The sequence below is a fragment of the Netta rufina genome, assembly GCF_964035555.1.
Source record: "Netta rufina genome assembly, chromosome: 20".
NCBI lineage: Eukaryota > Metazoa > Chordata > Aves > Anseriformes > Anatidae > Netta > Netta rufina.
In genome coordinates this window covers 1,855,729-1,877,230 of record NC_140144.1, presented here as the reverse complement: position 1 = coordinate 1,877,230, position 21,502 = coordinate 1,855,729, and the positions used below count along the sequence as shown (strand labels likewise).

At 45.1% G+C, this 21,502-nt stretch overlaps 1 protein-coding gene across 7 annotated transcripts in view; it reads left to right on the top strand.

The window, feature by feature from the left end:
- Positions 1-21,502, top strand: part of ZNF618 (zinc finger protein 618) — a 178,819-nt gene that overhangs the window by 110,217 nt on the left and 47,100 nt on the right. The gene's annotated exons all lie outside the window — the stretch shown is intronic.

The following is a 21,502-nucleotide window of genomic DNA, read 5'->3' as shown; positions in this document are numbered from 1 at the left end:
TACCAATGGCCTTTTAATATCTATTTTCAAAATACCATATGTTAATCAATGCAGCCAGTAGTCCTACTAGTCCCTGGTATGTCTAAGCCTTTTGCCTGGGCGAGCCTTGGATCGCCCACAGAGGAGTTTGCTGTTCTGCAGGCAAGCAGGGAACAGCAGAGCAAAAGCAAGCGACTTGCTGGAGGCAACCAGTGGGCAAGTGGCAAAGGAGGAGAGCGCAAGTCTCCGGGCTCACAGCCCAGTCTCTGTCTGCCAGGCACAGCCTCATGCTGTTGGATTGCATTTCTGTGCCTTGTGAGAGAAAGCAGAACAGCAAGCATGTAGAGCAGAGCAGGGGAAGAATTACTAAAGGATGAAGGTTTCTTAAAGTGTAGCTGGAATATTAGCTTTGTATATGGCTGTTTGTCTATCTGAGACTTCAGAAGTGTTCCTCTTCTCGAGGGAGAAGTCCTGAGTGTGATGGAGCAGTGCTAATATCATAGGGAATAGTATTCCTGGAAGTTTTTAAAGAAATGCTGTTGGAAGTCAGAAGAATCAGGAAGAAGTGATTTCAGGAGCATTTCATCTCCAGCGTGTCAATCAGTTTGGCTGAGTCCAGAGGAGTTCAGTGATAGCGTGGTTTTCTTTGTTCTCCTGCCGTGGTAAGAACTTTTTTGAGGACCATGACGTCCAAGATGTAGTAGTTTAAAAGCAGGTATTGCTCACAGCCAGTACAAGCCATGAAAGTGAAGTCTGCTCTGCTAGGCTGTTAGCATGCCACCAGCCAGTTATTCTGTGATTTGCTGGAAAATAACATGAAAAAGAAGTTCCCTTCAAACAAATAGTTCACCTGCTTTCATTCCTAGCAGTGTTGCAGTTTGTTACTGTGACAAATCTGTGGCATTTGCTGGAGGTTTGAAGACCTCTAATGGTTGTTTTCTGGCAGATCCTGTTCTTTCTGCCTCCATCTCATGCTTTTGTTTACATGCAATTCTGTTTAAGAGGCTAAGCTGTGTTTTGTGCTGTTTTTTAAAAGCAGATCCTTGTGCTCACACTGCCAGCAGGTTACTCCTGTGCAGCTCGTCAAAGAACTCCACCGTATGCCTGAGAGCCCAGTGTGCAATTCCTGTCTGTAAACCCAGGCCATTGTTTGCCTGGCAGCTCCTTCACTTGTGCCTTAAATTCTAGCAGAAATAGGAAGCAACTTTCCTAGTCCCTTTGTGCTAACTGTGGCCAGCCCCATAGTTTGAAAAATCATGAGCTGGATGAAGGAATTCCACCAGTATTCCCACAGAATTCCAAGATTGATCCCAAATAACACAACTTGTTTTTCCTTTATGCCTGTTGACCTTCCTGTTGTCTTGGAGCTCATTTTTCCTGTTTGCAAAGGACTTTTGAAAGAATCTCACAGGTGATGATATTTACCAAATATTTCAGACAGAAATTCTCAGCCTAGAGCAATTTTAAACGTATTATGAATTGCTTTCCCTGTTGAAGTGTGTTGCTTTATTGCATTGGGGGTACAAAATTTGTGTAATTGAAGTCTTACACAGATGCTGGTGTCCTACAGAGAGAAAAACCAAGATCTGTCTTCCATGAAGACAGCACAGCTGGCAATACGGAGAGTTCTTGCGTTTTTCTGTATAGTCCAGGCTTTAGCATATCTGCAACTCAAAACTGGCCATTAAGAAGAGATTGAGAAATGGATGGGCTGCGCTCTCCTCTCTTCTCGAGTGACAGACTGGGGTAGAGATCAGAACCATACTGCTTGTTATAAATGCTGAGAAGCATTTCAGCTCAAAGGCTGCCAGTTCTAGCAGTGCAATCGAGGGAAAGAAAAGCCAGTCAACACATTTTCCATGTACATTGAGTGGCACACCAAGGAAGGTGGTGAAGTGCAGTATCTGCTGTGGTGTTGCAGTGTTAAAGATAACTGCTGTTAAGGTTGGGTATCTTTGTAATACAGAGGTACCAAAGAGGGACAAAGGGCCTTCAGAAGGGATCATTGTCCCAGCTGTGCACGTGATGAAGCAGACAGGATAACCCTGTCCTCCTCAGGTGTTTGTGTTTCTGGCTGGTGCCGTCACTATCCCTGGTTCAGAGCTTGACTCCAAGCTTGGGCTTCGCCGTAGCCTAGAGGGAGGCATGTGCCTATGGTACAGCAGGGCCAGCTGCCTGCTCACGTGTCACATGCTGAAGCTCCTGCCTTGTGGCACAGTTTAACAGGTACCATGCGATATCTGAGTCATTTCTCTTTGCTTGGTCTTCACTCCCACTTCCTCAAGATGTAGTGATACACCTTAGATGTAGCACAATACGTGTTAGTTTGTGGTCATATCCCAGCTCCTGGTAGCAGGCTGTAATTCTTACCAGGTTTGCGATGGGTGAGCCGTTTGAAAATGGGGTTTAACCTGTGAGGCTTGTTCTCTCCTTCCCCTTCATGGTAGTATCACACTTGCTGTCTGTGCACTGGATTGTACCGAGGTGCTGGGCTAAGAGCGTAGGGCGCAAGGTGCTGTGGGGGACGCCAGCTTTCATCCCTGTCTGAGGGTGCTGTAGGCTGCAAACAGAATTATGATTTTCTGTCCAGTTTAAGTGCATTCAAACTCATCACTTGTGTACATGACAGTGTCCATGAGGAGCGTTACTTAGAAGGAAAAAAAATGAATTTTCCAGAATTGAATGCATAGTATATATTTCACAATCCCGTAAATAAAGAAAAAAAATAATGATTGGCCTGATCTTTAAAAAACATATCTCCCTTTGGGCTCTGACTAAGCATGAGAAAGTTCAGACTAAAAGGAATTTATTCGAAAAAGCAGTGAAAGGTTAGAAACAAGGATTTGGGCTGGAATATGTCTTGCAGACCTTAACTATGGAGGCATAGTGCCACTGCCTCGCATGTGCAAAAACAATTTGAGGGTTGTGAATTTACACCATTAAATTAATATATTAAAAATGAAGGTTTTCTTGCCCACACCTTACATGTGCAGGATATAGTGATTTTAATGTTCTGACTAGAGCTGAAAGGATATGTAAATGGTTTGCTAGTGTTAATCTAAGGTTAAGGAAGAATATTTGGCATCTACATTTCTTCATTAATTTTAAATATTCAAATTTGCAACCTTAATGTTCCCATAAAGTAAATTTTAGCTTTTGAGTTCCTTAAACTTTTTTGAGGTAACAGAGCAAAAAATGGGAAGTTCCACTGTTGTGCTTGGTAAAACTTACTAATGCCTTACACAATTAAAAGCCTAAAGTAAAAGATGTGTGTGCATGTGCACACCCACGTACACATGCCAAAGTGAACAGTTAGTCATTTACAACTTTGATTAATTTTTCCAATGTTCTTATTTAATAATACTCCTGCTCCTTGGGGAAAGCTATAAAAATGGATTTTATTTTTTAATGCTTTTGCATTTTAAATAGGTAAAGTCTCTTTACATTCCCATTTGCCTAACAAGTAGATGAATATGTTCATCTTCAAATTTAAATGACCAATGGGCTGAGACCAAGAATGATAAATTTCTGTGCAGGAGGAGGACATTAAGAAAATAATAAGGAACTTTGTCTACAGTGGGGAGGAAATTGTGACTTGTAAGCCTGGCATGTGTTCCCTCAGTGGTGCAGTTGTTGCCTTTCACAAGAGTGTGTTTCTTCCCAGCTCACAGGCTGGGGTCACTCCTGCTCCCCCCAGAGCTGGTGTTTGTTGTGAGGCACAGTGCTGTCCATGGCACCGTAACACAGGTTACTGTTGTCTTGCTCCCATAATCTCTTTCTCTAAGTACCTTGTATGCCAGGAGTGGCACAGGGAGGGGATCAGGACTAATGCTTTCTGCTTTGGAGCCTTCACATCGCTGCACCAACATCTTTGTAGAGGCTGGGTGAAGTAGGTATAGCTCCTGGCCCTGCCTTTTAGTAGGGTAAATTTGATCTCACTCTTTTGACATCACTCTGCAATGCTACGGGTTCTTTCAGATGGTCTCGTTTTGGGTATCCTGTTGGGTGTCTTTCCTTACAAGCATGTCAGGTGTGCTCTGGAGCATGGCACACAGGAGGATGTGATGCTTCTGCAAGTGGTGCAGTTCCATAGCTCTAGAAAGGAACAGCTGCTTTCTGTGTAACTTTAGTCTAAGGTTTTAGAAAAGAAGGTTTCAAATTTTCTGTTAATCTCCAAACATGATCTTATACAGAAAATTGCTAATACACCCGTAAAAAGTAAATTTCTTCTGCTTTCCTGGATACTGAAAAAATAGACAATGTTTACAGAAATCTGGCTGATAAAACCTTGCAAGAAATCTCCTACACAGTTCCTAGGCAGTGAAATTGATGGAAAAAATATATTTATTTTAATGAAAAAGGGTTAGAAAATTAGTAATTCCAAACTGTTCCATTCATCCATCAATCTGTCTTGAAAATGCCAGGAGAACTTTTCTGAAGATAGGATTACATCCCTCCCATGTTCATTAGGAAGCAATACCCTTTCCAGCTTTCAACATAGATTCAAATTTAGCAGTGGAAAATGTATACATTAATTATTCCAAATTCTTCTTTCAGCTTGCACCTTTATCTGCTGAGCTGCATGTTGGCATTTCAACAATGTTTTATCTGAATAACGCAGAAAAAAATATATTTTAAGTATTTTTACTATTTATTAAAACACTGTCCCAAACATTTTTAAGCCAAGAAAACAATCCAACAGTGCAGTGGTCTGCACTGTTGACTAATCCAGCTTACCTCACCACAGTTCTCAGTATTTTCACTTTAAAACCAGGAAAGGCAGAACAATACAATGGTTACCTTCTTAAAATTTCCTCCTTTCAACCTGACATGAAGGTTAGAGGCCTGGATTACAGCAGACAATTGTAGAGAGTTTATTATCCCATTTTATTTTAGTTTGATCTTGGTCCTTATGAAGGTTTAGGAAGCCAGAATTTGTTCTTTAGTACTGTGCAGTCATTTAACTATCACTTTTCCTTTCCACTTTGGAAACTGTGCATGAATCCTATGAATCCCCATCTGGAAATCACAGTAAGAACAACATTTCTGGTCAAGGACAAATGTGTACGAAAAAGTCAAGGTGAGATTTGTTTTCCTTTATGCAACTCTTGGTACTGCATCATGTAATCTAAACAGTTGTGAGGCAGATGAGTAGAGTATGTTCCCAGTCAGACCTTAAACTCCTTTTGATTTCAGGGGAATTGAAAATAAAATGGCCCATATCATATCTTGTGCAAAATTCCATAATGTGATCTGAACTGAGTTTTTCACTTGTGGAGATTCAGTATCCCTTTTAATGTAAAAAAATAATAAATCTTACTGCGTCACAAGTTAGGTATGTACAAGTACACCTGTTTTTTAATTATGCAAAATTGATGCTGTTCAAAATTCTGCTAGGAGAACATTAACACTCTGTTTTCGACATTCTTTATCTTGCACTGCGTTACAATTCTCTTTTAAATAAAGATTCTTTTTTAAATAAAAAGAATCCAGCACTCCCCTGAAGTGACACCAGAATGAAAAAGCATGAAACCAGATCTGCTGGCATTAATTATATTGTCTGGTGTGTCATGGAATCCGAACATTCTGTTCATAGTGCTGATTTTGGGCATAATTGCAAAATGCCATAATATTTTCACTTTAAATTGGTGGTATTTGCTATCTGTTTTGATTCAAATTTAATGTACTTTTAAGCGTGGAAGAGAGAAACTCATTGATGTGTAGCAGCCTGAGGACTCCTGGGAAGTCTTTTCTGTTCCACCATCCAGTGAGCAGTACCCAAACACTTTCCTCCCCCAAAGGTTAAAAAAAAAAAAAAAAAGCCAACCAACAACCACCTGTATGTGATCATGAGACTATGATGAACAGGGGGCTGTCTTTCAGAAACAGATATGGGATATTCTCCACTGTATGGAATCCCCTGCTAGTCTGGCATCACACTCCCTGACCTGGAAGGATTACATCCAGCTCCAGAGGGTCTGTATTGAAATCTCCACCGTGTAGATACATTTGGCTGACATGTTGTTTGGATAAAGCATCACAGAATTTGTGGACCTCAGTGGCCGCCTGCTTGAAAGCAGCTTGTAAAACACTGTGAGGTGAAGCCAGCCCCGTAGCTGCTGAGTGTGTCTGCAGCAGCTGCTTGTAGGAGTCGGGACTGGGCTCTGAAATGCTGCACCGAGAACCTGAGCACACACTGGTGGCTCTGTGCCCTCTCACTTGTCGTTGAGCCCTTCACCAGCCCACAGCTCACAGCCTGCACCATCTGTTGGTTATTTCGTGGGGTTTCACCTGGCTGTGTCAGGGTTTGTGATTACCTTTTCTTGGCTTGTTAGTTAGGACACCCTTTGAGAAGCGCACAAAGCACCATGCTAGGATGGGCCAGTGCATGTCTAAATGTCTTTTATGTTTCTGACAAAGGCCAAGTGTTTGTGGGAAAAAAGGAAATGATCATGACATGAGTGATCTTGGAATAGTTTGCCCACAGGGAAAGTTTTTTTCCTAACCTCCACTTAGGAGCTGGCTTGTGCATTTGTGTGAGGGTTTCTGTCCTTTCCAAATTTCTGGATGTTATTATTATTTAATCCTTACTAATATAACTTGGGATACTTTAATCCCCTTATGGGGTTGCTGCTGACTTTGGGCTTGTTCCTGATCCCTTTCCAAGGAATTTTGCCATTAGACACCTTTGAGTTGAGCTCTGATGTAGATTGCCATGGATTTTACTGGCAACTCTCTACTTGGCTGTAAAATGCAGGTGTAAAGCTCATAACTTCAGTGCTGCAGCACAATTTGAATGAGGAGTAGATGGAGGTCTGCTGGCAGGAAGCTGTGTGTCTGCAGGCATGCATTTTACCTCTCCCCGCTGCCAGTCCAGCATCTAGAAGGAAGCTCCTGAAGATGCTGGGGGCTAGGTCAGAGGAATTGCTTTGAATTGGTATGGGGAATATTCTGCGAGCTTAGGAAGCCATAAATGTGTTCCTTTCCTTCCAGGTGCCCCTCAGGCTGCTAAAAGGCAGAAGAAGCCTCTCTCCAGAGCTGTCTTTGTGGTTCTCTGGGTGGAAGTCACATAAGCAAGTGGGGCTGCCAGATGTTTCTGCTCCCTGCTGTGTTGTAAGAACACAGTAGCTGCGCTCTGGGTCTTTTTCTGGGGAGGCACCTCAGGTAGCCTTTGCTGGACACAGCTCAGAAAGCTGTTGTCTGGTGACAGGCATGTGGCACATATCTCAAAACGCCATTCTTTCCTGTGTCTTTGCATCAGGTAGTTCAATTGCAGTGGCTTTGGCTCTCAATGAAGATTGCTGCAGTTGTTCATGGTTCCCTTCTGTGGGGCAGACATCCTGGGAAAGATTGTGAGAAACATCTCAAATAATTTTCTTCAGACAGGATCTTCTGGGAAGCTATTATATTCGCAATTGCAATGGCGGGCGTCCTGTCAATCAGGAGTGCATTTTAGTAAACAAATCCTAACCTTTTATTCCCTATTACCCAACACCTGATCACCTCCCCTGTTTCCTCATTGGCCGAGTACTACAGGTTCACAAGCTACTCGACACTCCTCTATACCATATATGTACAATTTTTCTTTTTTTTTTCAACCCTTTAATTTCTCCTTTCTTATGTTTTGAGAACTCATGATCTTTGTTTTACTGTTCTCATGCTGCTCATCCTGTTTTTCTCAAGCTTCTACCTTATTTTGGAACAGTGAGGCCTCCTACTGTCCACTTATCTACTTAGCATTTCTCATTATGACTGCACAACTGACTTGGAATACAGTGAAGTAATTCTCTACTGCAAAAACACAACTTTGTTTCTCACAATTCACCCCTCTTCTTTTCTTACTCCTATTGTTGTTTTTGCACCTCTTCACATACCGCACTCTTGAGTTTTTCCAACATTAAGGTGCAATACTCTTCTTTGGATGTCACAGGTGATGACAGATACAGAATACCATTGTTATTACAATACCAACAAATAGTTGTTTGAGCTAATTCTATTCAGGTAACCACGAAATTAGTTTCTCCCAAATGTTTCTAAATCCCCAGGAAGTGTGATCATGAGCTACTCTATGTAGGATCTTGTTGTGTTTTTTTCCCCAAATATTTTTAAGATCAGTCAAATTCATCCCATTTGATCTACATATATACAGCAACTAGTATTAATTACAGTGCACGCTCCTCCTTATAAGGTTATTAATACATCTAATATTATTTGATTCTAGAGCACTATTTTTGCAAACTTATCAAACTTATTTTCTTGTTGTTCGATATATTTACAATAGCTTTTTCTAATTCACTCACCCTTAACCAAGGTAAAAACCACCTTGCAAAACTGTAAAAAGCTAGAGAATTTTACTAAAGGATTATCTGGAGTCCACTTAATTCTGTGTGTGGTCTCAAGGGAGCTTTGGCTTTGTGGGTCTTGAATAATCATTACATTTGGAATTATTGCCTCCAGGGTGCAAGCTCCCTTCCATCCTAGGGGCAACACCTTCCTGGATTTATTGCCACATAGCCAGTACCACTCCTTGACATTCAGGAAAGGCCATCTGGTTACAGGAGTCTCATGTTGTATCTGGTGTGCGTTATGTATAGTATCATTCCCGTGACTACCATATTCAGTATGGTCTGGATTATTCCCTATTTCATGGATATTTACACACCCAGGGTCAGTAATTTTGCCCCGAGTTTTCTATCAATGTTGTTTAAAAGGTACCTTTGATAACACAGTATGTTGTAGCCAGGATTATATGTAGGGAACTCAACCTCAAAATCTGTTCCATCCCGGCACTGTGTATGATCTGTCACTTTTAAAAATCTAGAGAATCCAGACACAGTTGCTGCTGGAAATAGCAATGGGGGACAAGGCCCCTTCAGTCTTTCTAGTCATCTGGGTGCAAATCCAACAATTATTTTGAGATAGAACTCAAGAGATGTTCTGGATCAATTGGAAATGCTGATTTTTCCCTCCATTTTATCACTAATCCGTTGAGAATAGGTATTACTAAAATAAAATACATCATTTCTATGTATATATACACACCCTTCTAATAATTAAGAAATAATAATTAAGATAAACAATAAAAATCATAAACTAATAAGGGTTCTTCTGGTGGGGATGGAATACCCTCCTTTCTTTTTCTTCCACTTCCAGAGAGTGTTCACTGGAAACACTCCAATTCTGCGTAATTCAATCCTTTTTACTCATTAAGAATTCTTCTAAGGAGAAGTTAAAGGTTTACAATAGATAGTTTTAGCAGTTTAAACCTTAAAAGTCTTTGTTAATGCAGTCTCTCTGGTATCAGGGTTAACTAATGCTTTTACCCAGGTATGAGTCCACCCTTTCTCAGCCGTTCTTACTGTCGTCTCAGTAGTCAGGAGCACTTGGAACAGTCCATCCCACTCAGGCTTTAGTTTAAGTTCTCTCCATGTTCACGTCAGATCCCAGTCTCCTTTTCGGAATGGATGGATCAGGGCTTCCAAGGGTGGGGTTTGAGCTAACAGTGCTGAGAGATGACAGAGGACGACAGCCTTATTATATAGTTCTTAAGAAAAGCATCTTTTGTCTCAAATTGAGGTAATTCATTCATTTTGTCCATGTACAGCAGTCCAAATAATATTTCATATGGTGAAACTCCCACATCTTTTCTTGGTGCAGTTTGAATTTGGAGAAGTGCCAAAGGTAAGCACTTCTTTTGGGGAGTTTTCAGAACTTAGTCAATTGCTGCTTATCGTCTGATCCTCTCCACCCTTCCAGAAAAGGAAGGATGCCAAGGAGTGTGAAATTTCCACTTAATTCCTAGAGTCCACATTAGCCCTTGCAATATTTCTGGCATAAAATGATGTCTTTGATTAGAGTCAATATTTTCAACAATTCCATACCTGTGAGTTACTTGTTCTAGAATTACTTCAGTTACTATGTTTGCAGTAGCAGATACTGAAGGGAAAGCTTCCACCCAGCCTGATAAATGATCTACCAAGATTAATAAGTATTTAAATCTACCTACTCTAAGGAGTTCTGTAAAATCTACCTGTACATTTTGGAAACGTTGAATTCCTGGTTCTCACCCCCTTTGGAGTGACTGCAGATAATTTTACTATTTACCTTTTGACATACTACACAACTCCTGCGTACTTGGTCAGCTAGAGTACATATATTCCTACACATAAATATTTCCATAGCACAGTGTCACATGTTGCTTGAATTCCCCAATGACCCTCTTGATGTAAAACAGTTAATACTTACCTCATTAGCACTTTCTTCAGCATTTCTCTCCCATCAGAGAGTATCTGTTTTCCTTTGGACTTCGTGACTCCTAATTCCTTAAAAAACTCTTCCTCAAAACATTTTAGTTCTTTTTGGCTTTGGGTAGGTGTAGCTCAACAATTCCCTGAATCCTCTCTGGATTTATTCTTCATTCCCCCTCAGACACTAGATGCCCTAAATGTTTGACTTCTTTTTCTATGAATTTTAATTTATTTTCCAATACTTTCAAGCCCTGTTTTCCCAGAAATTCAAATAGCTTGTTAGTGGCTTCCTTCACAGCTGTTTCCTCCTGTCCTAACAATAAGAGATCATCCACATATTGTAACAGTAACACACTCTTTGGAGGTTGGAATTACTCCAAAATTTGTTCTAGAACTTGCCCAAATAAATTGGTGGCCCTGTAAACCCCTGAGGTAAAATTGTCCATCTGTATTGCTGCTTCTGCCCCATTTCAGGGTCTTTCCACTCAAAGGCAAATACATCTTTGCTCTCAGGGTCTGAGAGTACCCCATTAATAATACTGTTATTCCAGTCTAACAATTTATTTGAATGCCCAGTTTCATTATCAAATCCTTTCCCAACAAGTTAGTCCCTGCTTCAGGTATGTACAGGAATTGCCCAGTGATCATTCTATCCCCAGTCTCAGCTTGGTGTCCCCCAAAAGTGGCACTGTTATCCCAGTCCCTTCTACCCCCATCATATTTAGGGTTTCATTAGTTAACTTAAGTCTTAACACTTTACAGGCCAGTAATGACCTAGCTGCCTCAGTGTATTGGGTTCACATGGCAAGGTTCTGGTAGCAGAGGGGGCTGCAGAGGTAGCCCCTGTGAGAAGAATCCAGCAGCTGCCCCGTGTTAGATAAGGGCAAGTTTCAGCTGGCTCCAAAGGGGACCACCGCTGCCCAGAGCCAAGGGCAGGTGGTGTTTGTTTGATGCTGTTTGGCATACAGGTGGTGTTTTCATCTACAGGTGGTGTTTTCGTCTACGGGTGGTGTTTTCGTCTATCCCTACGGTGGCAGGGAGGGGTACTGAGAGGACACGAAAAGCCCACCTCATAAACACGTGGCTCAGGGGCTGGTGCCAGCACAGAAGTCTTGGATTTTTTGACCATGGGGCGCTTTACTCGGCACCCGGCCTGATGGCCACAGACGGGTCCCTATCTTTTAGGGGGAAACGGATCCTGGGCCAGGACCTGGCAGGGCTCATTGAGAGGGCTTTAAACTAGGTAAGAAGGGGGATGGGGCTGAAACAAGGCTTGTTGGAGCTGTGCCAGGGGGAACAATGGCAAGGCCAGGGGATAAGGCAGTGGCCCAGCTGAAGTGCATCTACACCAATGCACGCAGCATGGGTAACAAACAGGAGGAGCTGGAAGCCATCGTGCAGCAGGCAGGCTACGACTTGGTTGCCATCATGGAAACATGGTGGGACCACTCTCAAGACTGGAGTGCTGCAATGACTGGCTATAAGCCCTTCAAAAGGGACAGGCAGCACAGAAGGGGTGGTGGTGTGGCTCTCTATATTAGAGAATCTTTCAATGTTGTGGAACTCGAGGCTGGGAATGACAAGGTTGAGTCCTTTTGGGTTAGGATCAGCGGGAAGGCCAACAAGGCTAACGTCCTGGTCAGGGTCTGTTGTAGGCCGCCAAACCAGGATGAGGACACGGATGAGGAGTTCTACAGGCAGCTGACAGAAGTTGCGAAATCGTCAGTGCTTGTTCTTGTGGGGGACTTCAACTTCCCTGACATATCCTGGAAGCACAACACAGCCCAGAGAAAGCAGTCTAGGAGGTTTCTGGAGAGCGTGGAAGATAGCTTCCTGACGCAGCTGGTTAGTGAGCCTACCAGGGGTGGTGCCCCGCTAGACCTTCTCTTCACAAACAGAGAAGGACTGGTGGAGGATATGATCGTTGGGAGCTGTCTTGGGCAGAGTGACCACGAAATGGTGGAGTTCTCTATTCTTGGCGAGGCCAGGAAGGGGACCAGTAAAACCGCTGTACTGGACTTCCGGAGGGCTGACTTTGTGCTGCTGAGGACACTAGTTGGTAGAGTCCCTTGGGAGGCGGTTCTGAAGGGCAAAGGAGTCCAGGAAGGCTGGGCGCTCTTCAAGAGGGAAATCTTAATGGCGCAGGAGCGGTCTGTCCCCACGTGCCCAAAGACAAGCCAGCGTGGAAGAAGACCGGCCTGGCACAACGGAGAGTTGCAGCTTGAGCTTAGGATAAAAAAGAGGGTTTATAATCTTTGGAAAAAAGGGTGGGCCACTGAGGAGGACTACAAGGAGGTAACGAGGCTGTGCAGGGACAAAATTAGAAAGGCCAAAGCTCATCTGGAGCTCAATCTGGCTACTGCCATTAAAGACAACAAAAAATCTTTTTACAAATACATCAACACAAAATGGAGGACTAAGGAGAATCTCCATCCTTTACTGGATGCGGAGGGAAACCTTGTTACAAAAGATGAGGAAAAGGCGGAGGTGCTTAATGCCTTCTTTGCCTCAGTCTTTAGCGGCAATACCGGTTGTTCTCTGGATACTCAGTACCCTGAGCTGGCAGAAGGGGATGGGGAGCAGAATGTGGCCCTTACTATCCATGAAGAAATGGTTGGCGACCTGGTACGGCACTTGGATGTGCGCAAGTCGATGGGGCCGGATGGGATCCACCTGAGGCTACTGAGAGAACTGGCAGAGGAGCTGGCCAAGCCACTAGCCATGATTTATCAGCAGTCCTGGCTATTGGGGGAGGTCCCAGTTGACTGGCGGCTAGCAAACGTGATGCCCATCTACAAGAAGGGCCGGAGGGCAGACCCGGGGAACTATAGGCCTGTCAGTTTGACCTCAGTGCCAGGGAAGCTCATGGAGCAGATTATCTTGAGAGTCATCATGCGGCACTTGCAGGGCAAGCAGGCGATCGGGCCCAGTCAGCATGGGTTTATGAAAGGCAGGTCCTGCTTGACGAACCTGATCTCCTTCTATGACAAAGTGATGCGCTTGGTGGATGAGGGAAAGGCTGTGGATGTGGTCTACCTCGACTTCAGCAAGGCTTTTGACATCATTTCCCATAGCATTCTCCTCAGGAAACTGGCTGCTCTTGGCTTGGACTGGCGCACGCTTCGTTGGGTTAGAAACTGGCTGGATAGCCGGGCCTAAAGAGTTATGGTAAATGGAGTCAAATCCAGTTGGAGGCCGGTTACTAGTGGTGTTCCCCAGGGCTTGGTGCGTGGGCCGGTCCTCTTTAATATCTTCATTGATTATCTGGATGAGGGCATTGAGTGCACCCTCAGTAAGTTTGCAGATGACAGCAGGTTAGGTGCGTGTGTTGATCTGCTCGAGGGTAGGAAGGCTCTGCAGGAGGATCTGGATAGGCTGCACCGATGGGCTGAGGTCAACTGCATGAAGTTCAACAAGGCCAAGTGCCGGGTCGTGCACCTAGGGTGCAATAACCCCAAGCAGAGCTACAGGCAGGGAGAGGAATGGTTGGAGAGCTGCCTGGCGGAGAAGGACCTAGGAGTATTGGTTGATAGTCGGCTGAATATGAGCCAGCAGTGTGCTCAGGTGGCCAAGAAGGCCAACGGCATCCTGGCTTGTATCAGGAACAGTGTGACCAGCAGGGCTAGGGAGGTGATCGTCCCCCTGTACTCAGCTCTGGTGAGGCCACACCTCGAGTACTGTGTTCAGTTTTGGGCCCCTCGCTACAAGAAGGACATCGAGGTGCTTGAGCGGGTGCAGAGAAGGGCGACAAAGCTGGTGAGGGGCCTGGAGAACAAGTCCTACGAGGAGCGGCTGAGGGAGCTGGGCTTGTTCAGCCTGGAGAAGAGGAGGCTCAGGGGAGACCTTATCGCTCTCTATAGGTACCTCAAGGGAGGCTGTAGCGAGGTGGGGGTTGGCCTGTTCTCCCACGTGCCTGGTGACAGGACGAGGGGGAACGGGCTAAAGTTGAGCCAGGGGAGTTTTAGGTTAGATGTTAGGAAGAACTTCTTTACTGAGAGGGTTGTGAGGCATTGGAACAGGCTGCCCAGGGAAGTGGTGGAGTCACCATCCCTGGAAGTCTTCAAAAGACGTTTAGATGTAGAGCTTAGGGATATGGTTTAGTGGGGACTGTTAGCGTTAGGTCAGAGGTTGGACTCGATGATCTTGAGGTCTCTTCCAACCTAGAAATTCTATGATTCTGTGAACCTAGAAATTCTGTGATTCTGTGATTCAGCTGGCTCCAAAGGGGCCCACCGCTGCCCAGAGCCAAGCCATGAGTAATACAGTTTAAATCTCTATGAGAGCACACCCAAGAAAAGGAAAAAACAACTGCTGCACAACCGCAGCTGGGAGAGTGAGAAACCTCCCTGCAGACACCAAGGTCAGTGCAGAGGAGGGGGAGTCCAGTGCAGAGGTGCTCCAGGTGCCGGAGCCAAAGCCCCCCCGCGGCCCACAAGGAGGCGCCTGGTGGGGAAGGCAGCCCCGCAGCCCGTGGTTTAGCACAGCGGAGCAGATCTCCACACTGCAGCCCCTTTAGGAACAGCCCAGGAAGGTTGGCACCCCACCAGAAGGACCCCACATCAGAGCAGCTCCCAAAGAGCCCGTTTTTCGCTGCCCGTGGAGAAACTCACACAGGACAGCCCAGGAAGGTCGGCACCCCACAACGGAGCAGAGGGCAGAGAGACCGTGAAGGAGCAGGAGAAACGAAGCACTACGGACTGCCTGCAGACCCTACTCCTGGCCCCCCTGCACCACTCAGGGCAGGGAAGAGCTGGAAGAGAGTGGATGGGGGAAGGTGCCCCCATCTTGTTTCTTTGTTTCTCACCGCTCCGGCCCGTCAGCAATAGGTAATAAATTTTATTAATCTTCCTATGCCAAGTCTGTTTTGCCTGCAACAATAATTGTAGAGTGATCCCCAATGAGGTACACTTTTTCATTTATCAGGGAACTAGCTTTCTGAGAAGCTCTGTCTCCCCTGTTCTAAATTTATAACAGCAATCTCTCCTCCTTCTTCCACTCCGGATACTCCTATTTGAAGTGGCCGGCCTGGCCACACTTAAAACATCTTCTCAAAGTCTGTACCTGCTAGGATTTAGGCTGCAACATAGGTAGCTTTCCTTGTCTGCCATTCCTTCATCTCTCTTCCTCTCCTTTCCATCCTGGGCCCGACTCCTCCCGAAAGTCCCTCTATCTCCCCCTCTGCCTCACTACCCGGTACGCTGTGAATACCATTTGTTTCACTCTCTGCTTTTCCTTCTCATCTCCCCTCCTGGCATACACCTTCGTACTACCTGCACTGTTCACTTCATGCTCCCACTTTCTGGAGCTTTTTCTGTATATCTGGCCAGGTTTTAATCACAAAATGAACTTTAAAGAGCCCTTGAGCTACTGGGTCCTCAGGATTCATCCCCGAGTACTTTCTAATTCTGACCCCAAGTCTCTCATATGATTTCTATGTTGTGGATTGTTATTATTGCTGTTAGATAAGCAGATATTTCTGCTCTATCGGAATTACTCTTGGTCTGTGGGGGGGGGGTGTTAGTTCTTTACCATTCTTGCATAGCTACCTGCCAAATCATTCCCCTCCTAAACATTCTGCTCCAGTGAACAACATACTCAAGAATGACATTTCACCCCCCAGGAATACAAATTAGGCCTTAGAAATGGATTTGACTGTTCTGCTAGGGCCTCAGTTAATGATTTCCATTTTCTTCTTAAAACTCCCAACCTGTCTGCTGGTAAAGGGGGAGTGGCACTGGCCCTGCGTTGGCCCTGCACAGCCCTAAGGCCCCATCGGGACCCCCCGGCCTCCACTCCTGCCGCTCTACACTCCCCAGCGCGACTTCTCCAGGGACAGCATCAACTGCAGTCCCTGTCTCCCCTCCTGGAGCACCTGCCGCTGCCTCTGTTGCAGTATTAGAATTATAGGGAGCATAACTCGATTCCTCCTCCAAAAACAGAACCTTATTGTTTACATATAAATTTCAAGCCTGAATTTTCATCAAACCCCTATTTTGGCCAAAATACTGAAGTTCCTTTTATTATATTTTTAGGCCAGACAATTACACAATATCAAACCATTTTTTTTTAATTATATATATTTTAAAATCTTTTTCCCTAATTTTTGGGTTGTTTTTACAAATCCTTATCATTCTCTCCAAAGGGCTATCTTTAGGCACAATCCCAGTGTCTCCAACAGACACCAGTGTCTCCCAGTCCCTGCTGACTCTTGGAACCCTTAATCCCCAGCTCTTCCTGACGTGCTGCTGTGGACTTCACCACCCACAGGGTACCACACACCTTCAGCTAGGATTAGGACAGAGGTGGGGTGTACTGCTGAGCACTTCACCTCACTGTGCTCAGGGTACCATACACCTAAGGGCCCAAACTCCCCAGGACTCTCTTTCACTCCTCTCCTCTGTCTTCCGCTTCATCCCTCTCCAGCTGGAGGGACTTTGTTCGTCCCCTCGCAGGATCACCGAGTCTCGCAGATCGGGACTTCAGATTCACTCCGCACTAAAAGTGTGTCTTATTCACACTCACACTCATTCACACCAGAGTTTCCCCCAGCCCAACCCGAGGCAAGATACGGTAAAGTTTCTCTTACCTTGGTCCTTGCATGGCTTCCTGGTCCAGGTTATCAGCAGTAATCCCAGTGCCTGTTCCCGATCCGGGCTGGACTCTATGTAGGATGTGTCTGTCTATGTTTGTGCTGGCCTCCCTTCTCCCCAGAGCTTCGCAGAGCCTGTCTTCAAATTAACAGTCTCGGTCCTTTGCCGGCTGTACCGAGACAACCCACCACCCCTGATGGGACCGCTGAAATCAGTGGGGTTCACCTTCCTCTCTGTGGTGTCAAGAAATCTTCGGCAGGCAACAAGATCCTGGATGAGCCCCGAATTGTGAGAAACATCTCAAATAATTTTCTTCAGACAGGATCTTCTGGGAAGCTATTTTATTTGCAATTGCGATGGCGGGCGTCCTGTCAATCAGGAGCGCATTTTAGTAAACAAATCCAAACCTTTTATTCCCTATTACCCAACACCCGATCACCTCCCCTGTTTCCTCATTGTCTGAGTACTACAGGTTCACAAGCTACTCGACACTCCTCTATACCATATATGTACAATTTTTCTTTTTTTCAACCCTTTAATTTCTCCTTTCTTATGTTTTGAGAACTCGTGATCTTTGTTGTACTGTTCTCACGCTGCTCATCCTGTTTTTCTCAAGCTTCTACCTTATTTTGGAACAGTGAGGCCTTCTACTGTCCACTTTGTGCATCTTTGTCTTCCTGCCAGCATTTCTCCTTATTATGACTACACAACTGACTTGGAATACGGTAAAGTAATTCTCTACTGCGAAAACACAACTTTGTTTCTCACAAGATGGTGCTTTTGTCAGGTACTCTGACCAGCCACTCGCCATCTCCAGCCCACTGTGTTTATCACGAGCAGGACGTTTCAGGAGTCCAGCATCTGCCAGCAGAGACTGGAGAAAAAAATATCACGGCCTCAGACAGAGAGAGGGCAAATAAACCTATTGCAGCAGGCTTAGCTGTGAGAAATCCAGCCACCCTTCCCTGTCAATGATGGACTTTATGAACTGCTTGGGAAACCTTGTTTCCTGAGGTGAGCCAGGGACGTGGAATTCTGGAGATTGGTGCTTCCTTGGCTGTTCTCAGACCTCCTGGTACCACAAAGTCAAGGAGCAGGACACATAATGCACTGTCCAGACTGTCCTCTTCTCCTTTCTGATTTTGCAGCTTTTTTGTTGACATGAGCTTGGAACACTGCTGGGTTTTAGGGGTAATTCAGTAGGCTCTTGCAATTTACTAATTTATATTCAGCAGTTTTGCTCTTCTGCATTTGGAGTCTGTTCCTAATAAACAGCTAGCTCTGCAGTGCTTGGTAAGAGTGGAATCACTTTGGTTTCAAGAGTATCTACAACGTGTCTGGCTGCTGTGAGAGCTCCTGTATCATGTAGCTTTTGTGGCTTCTTCAATTTAAAATGTGACTGTGAGTTCTGTGACAGGCAAAACTTGTTGTTTCCCTTGAGAAGTCCCTAAGTAGCTCCTGCAGCATGTTGTATGGAGACCCTGTTATTCTGGATGCTCAATGGGATGTGATCTCATCCTTGCAGGGATGTCATCTGGATGATATATGTAGTTGTTTCCAATCTGGGTTTCTGTGATGCTGTGCAGAGCTCTGTCAGCCCAGTGGAAACTTGAATTTGTGTGCAATTTGTGTGGTCTGAGATTCCTGCACTTATGAGGGCGGGTTAATTATCTGTATTTTTAGCTTGAGATACAGAAGTCCTGACCTTTCAGCAAGTTTGATTGCTATTGTTCCCTTCTTGGGTTTCTAGAGCAAAATCCAGAGGCTCTGGGCCAAGTGCCCTGAGCAATGAATCCTGGTTCTTCCGCCTGCCACTGTTGGGCACACGTTCTCTGCCCTCCCTGTTTCCTGCCAAAATGAGATGTGTATTTTCTTCTCTGCTGGATATCTGAACCAAAACAACTAAAAATCTCAATATATTCAATGCTACATTTGGGAAGAAAGATGACCTGACTGATCCTCCCTACGACGGGGTATTTCAGTATTTCAGGAGCTACAAGTCATCGCTGAACACAGGCCACGCGACAACTTGGCTGGAGCCAGCAGGCAGCAGCCCCTGGAGACAGGCAGAGAAGAGCAGCACATTCCCTGTCCTGTATGGGAGGTTCACTTGCAAGCAAAATGGTCAAAAATGCCTTCAGGTCCCACAGAATTGTTTTTTTTTTTGGTACTTGAAAAATGATGGCCTGTTTGCCATCTCAGTATGCCAGTGCTTCATATCTGAGGAACTGCGTTGTAACATGGCTGTTGCTTTGCCTTTTTTCCAAGAGCTGCTGCGGCTGGGAAGAGCACTGGAAGTGCCTGACAGATGTCAACAGACAGCTCTATTGGGTACGAAGTCTGGCGCTTTGATGCAGCCCTGCAAGAGTGACCGCTGCTCAGAGAGGGGAAAGCTTAGCTACACATTGGCACTCTACTGATACTTTCTGAATTCTCTGTAAACCTCCTTATGTCTGAGACTTGGCACTGTTTGCTGGGTGTTATCTCCTTCAAAGCGGAGAGGAAGAGATTAGTACCAATACCAGCTGGAACAAATTCTTCTCATAATGATTTTTTTCCATATAATCTCTGGAGGTTGTTCCTCCTTAGGGAAAACAGTCTCCTAACAAAACAAGCAAACCCCTTTTCTCCTGGACTGCACCATTATACTTGGTGCGTGTTTCCATGTTCCCCACACTGCCTAGGGAAGGCAGTGGTCATACCCAGCACATGGTCACCCCTTCAAGTCCCAGCCATTATCAGCACCATCCTCGCAGTCCTTCCCAAGTTACAGAAACTATAACTACCTGTGCCCGCGTGAGTGTGAGATGATATCCTAGTCCCGTGGTGTGCCTCGCTTTCAGTTTTATTCTAGCAAGTGTCCTTATTTACTGAGCACTTTGCTTCCAAACTAAGGCTGTGTTAGTTTTCTTCTTCCAAATGGAGATATTGAAAGTGCTTGGCATTTGTTACTCCTTTGAAGAATTAGTCCTCAGTTCATCGACTACAAGGCTCATTATACTTCAGAAAAGAGGTTGGTTTCTTGTCTTTGGGATGCGTGGTGAGACTGATTACTGATGACTCGTTACGAATTTTATTTGCTGATAATTGACTGATTTTTTTTTTTCCGCAGCAGATACACAGATACACTCACTAGGAATCATTAGATTCCCTTTGTTGTCGAACGGGGTCCCAGGTAGATTGAGACCCTCTGCACCATTGTACAACTACAGAAGGAGATTGCGTAAGATTATTTATGAACCGCTGTTAGATATGCATATCTTTGCAGTGACCCACCAGTGCTTTTATTATTTGAATGTTCTCATGTTTTGCTTCTCCTCCTACTCTTCCTTAAGCAGTGCACTCTGAAGCAGAGGATCTTTTTCATCTTGGTTTATGTGCCTGGGCTCTGTCTCACTTATTCAGCCTGAACTCTTTAAAATCTCTTATGTCTAGCTTAGTATTGCTGTGCTCTAATTAAGATACAATATTTTTGGCAGTAGATGTAAAGTTACAATGCCCAGCTATTTAACACCTATTATACTGAACGTTTTTCTCTTACACATCACAGTATCTCCTAGTTTTATTTTGCTAAGCAGAATAAAGGGGTGGAAAGTAATGCTTCATTTAGTGTTGAAACCTTAAGGGCTGATGGACTGCAGTGATGAACCCGAGTGATCAGACAGTACCATTGCATCTCAGCTTTAAATATTCATTTGTTGTAAATAAAAATATGGACAAGTAAAACAAAAGATTACTTAATGTGCACACTCTGGTGCATTTGAATGCAGCATGGAGGAGGTGAAAACAAACAATGCCTTAACTTTGCTAATTGTATGCACACATGGCTGCAAACAACTGAGCTGCGGCAGGGGAGCTCACGGAGTGGCAGCTCGTCTGTGGAGGCACAACAGCTGCTGTGTGCAGTCCTCGTTTGCTCCTGGTGTGAAGTAAAATACATTGCTTTTAAGATCCTTTCTGGCTACACGGGCTAATGCTTTCTACTTTATAGTGGGCCAGTGGCACACAACAGGCACGCAAGCCATCAGCTGTGGCTGGCTGCAAACACAGCACTGCACATATCGGTGGAGTCACTACTGGTGGATGCAGGTGGATGCCCAATACCAGGAGCTGGAAAACCTCACCGAGCTGACCAGCAAGGATGTGCTCAGCACCCGTACTCAGATTTTCCTTACACAGGTGCAATATCTGGATCAAAGGCTTTCATTGTCCCCAGTCAGAGCAAACCAGATTCACAAGCATCCCGAGCTTTTTGCATCCACCTGACTTCCCCTCCCCACCCAGATGGGGCCAGCCACATAGACTGACAGAGAGCTGAGCATACACTGGGGCCTTTCCTCCTCTGGTTGTCCTCCTGTTCTCTGTAAAATCTGAGCTGTGCCAGTGGCATTTTCCCGATGTTTCCCAGTGGGCCTGCTGGAAGATCACTGCCCCAGCTCAGCAGGTGCAGCAGGACTCCGAAGCAGGGTGCCTGAATGCGAAACTCGCTGCGTCCACTCCTGGGGCAGTTGAGAGAGCGCTGCTGTAGCAGCGGGGAAAATAAAACTCCCCTTCTGATGCCGTTTTCAGTTCTTAGTCTGAGCTGTGAAGGGGACAGGGTTTGTGCAGATGTTTGTCTGTCTGTCAGTCCATCCCTGTGGTGATCCCAGGCAATTCTGACTGAAGGCTGCAAGCCTCAAACTGCAG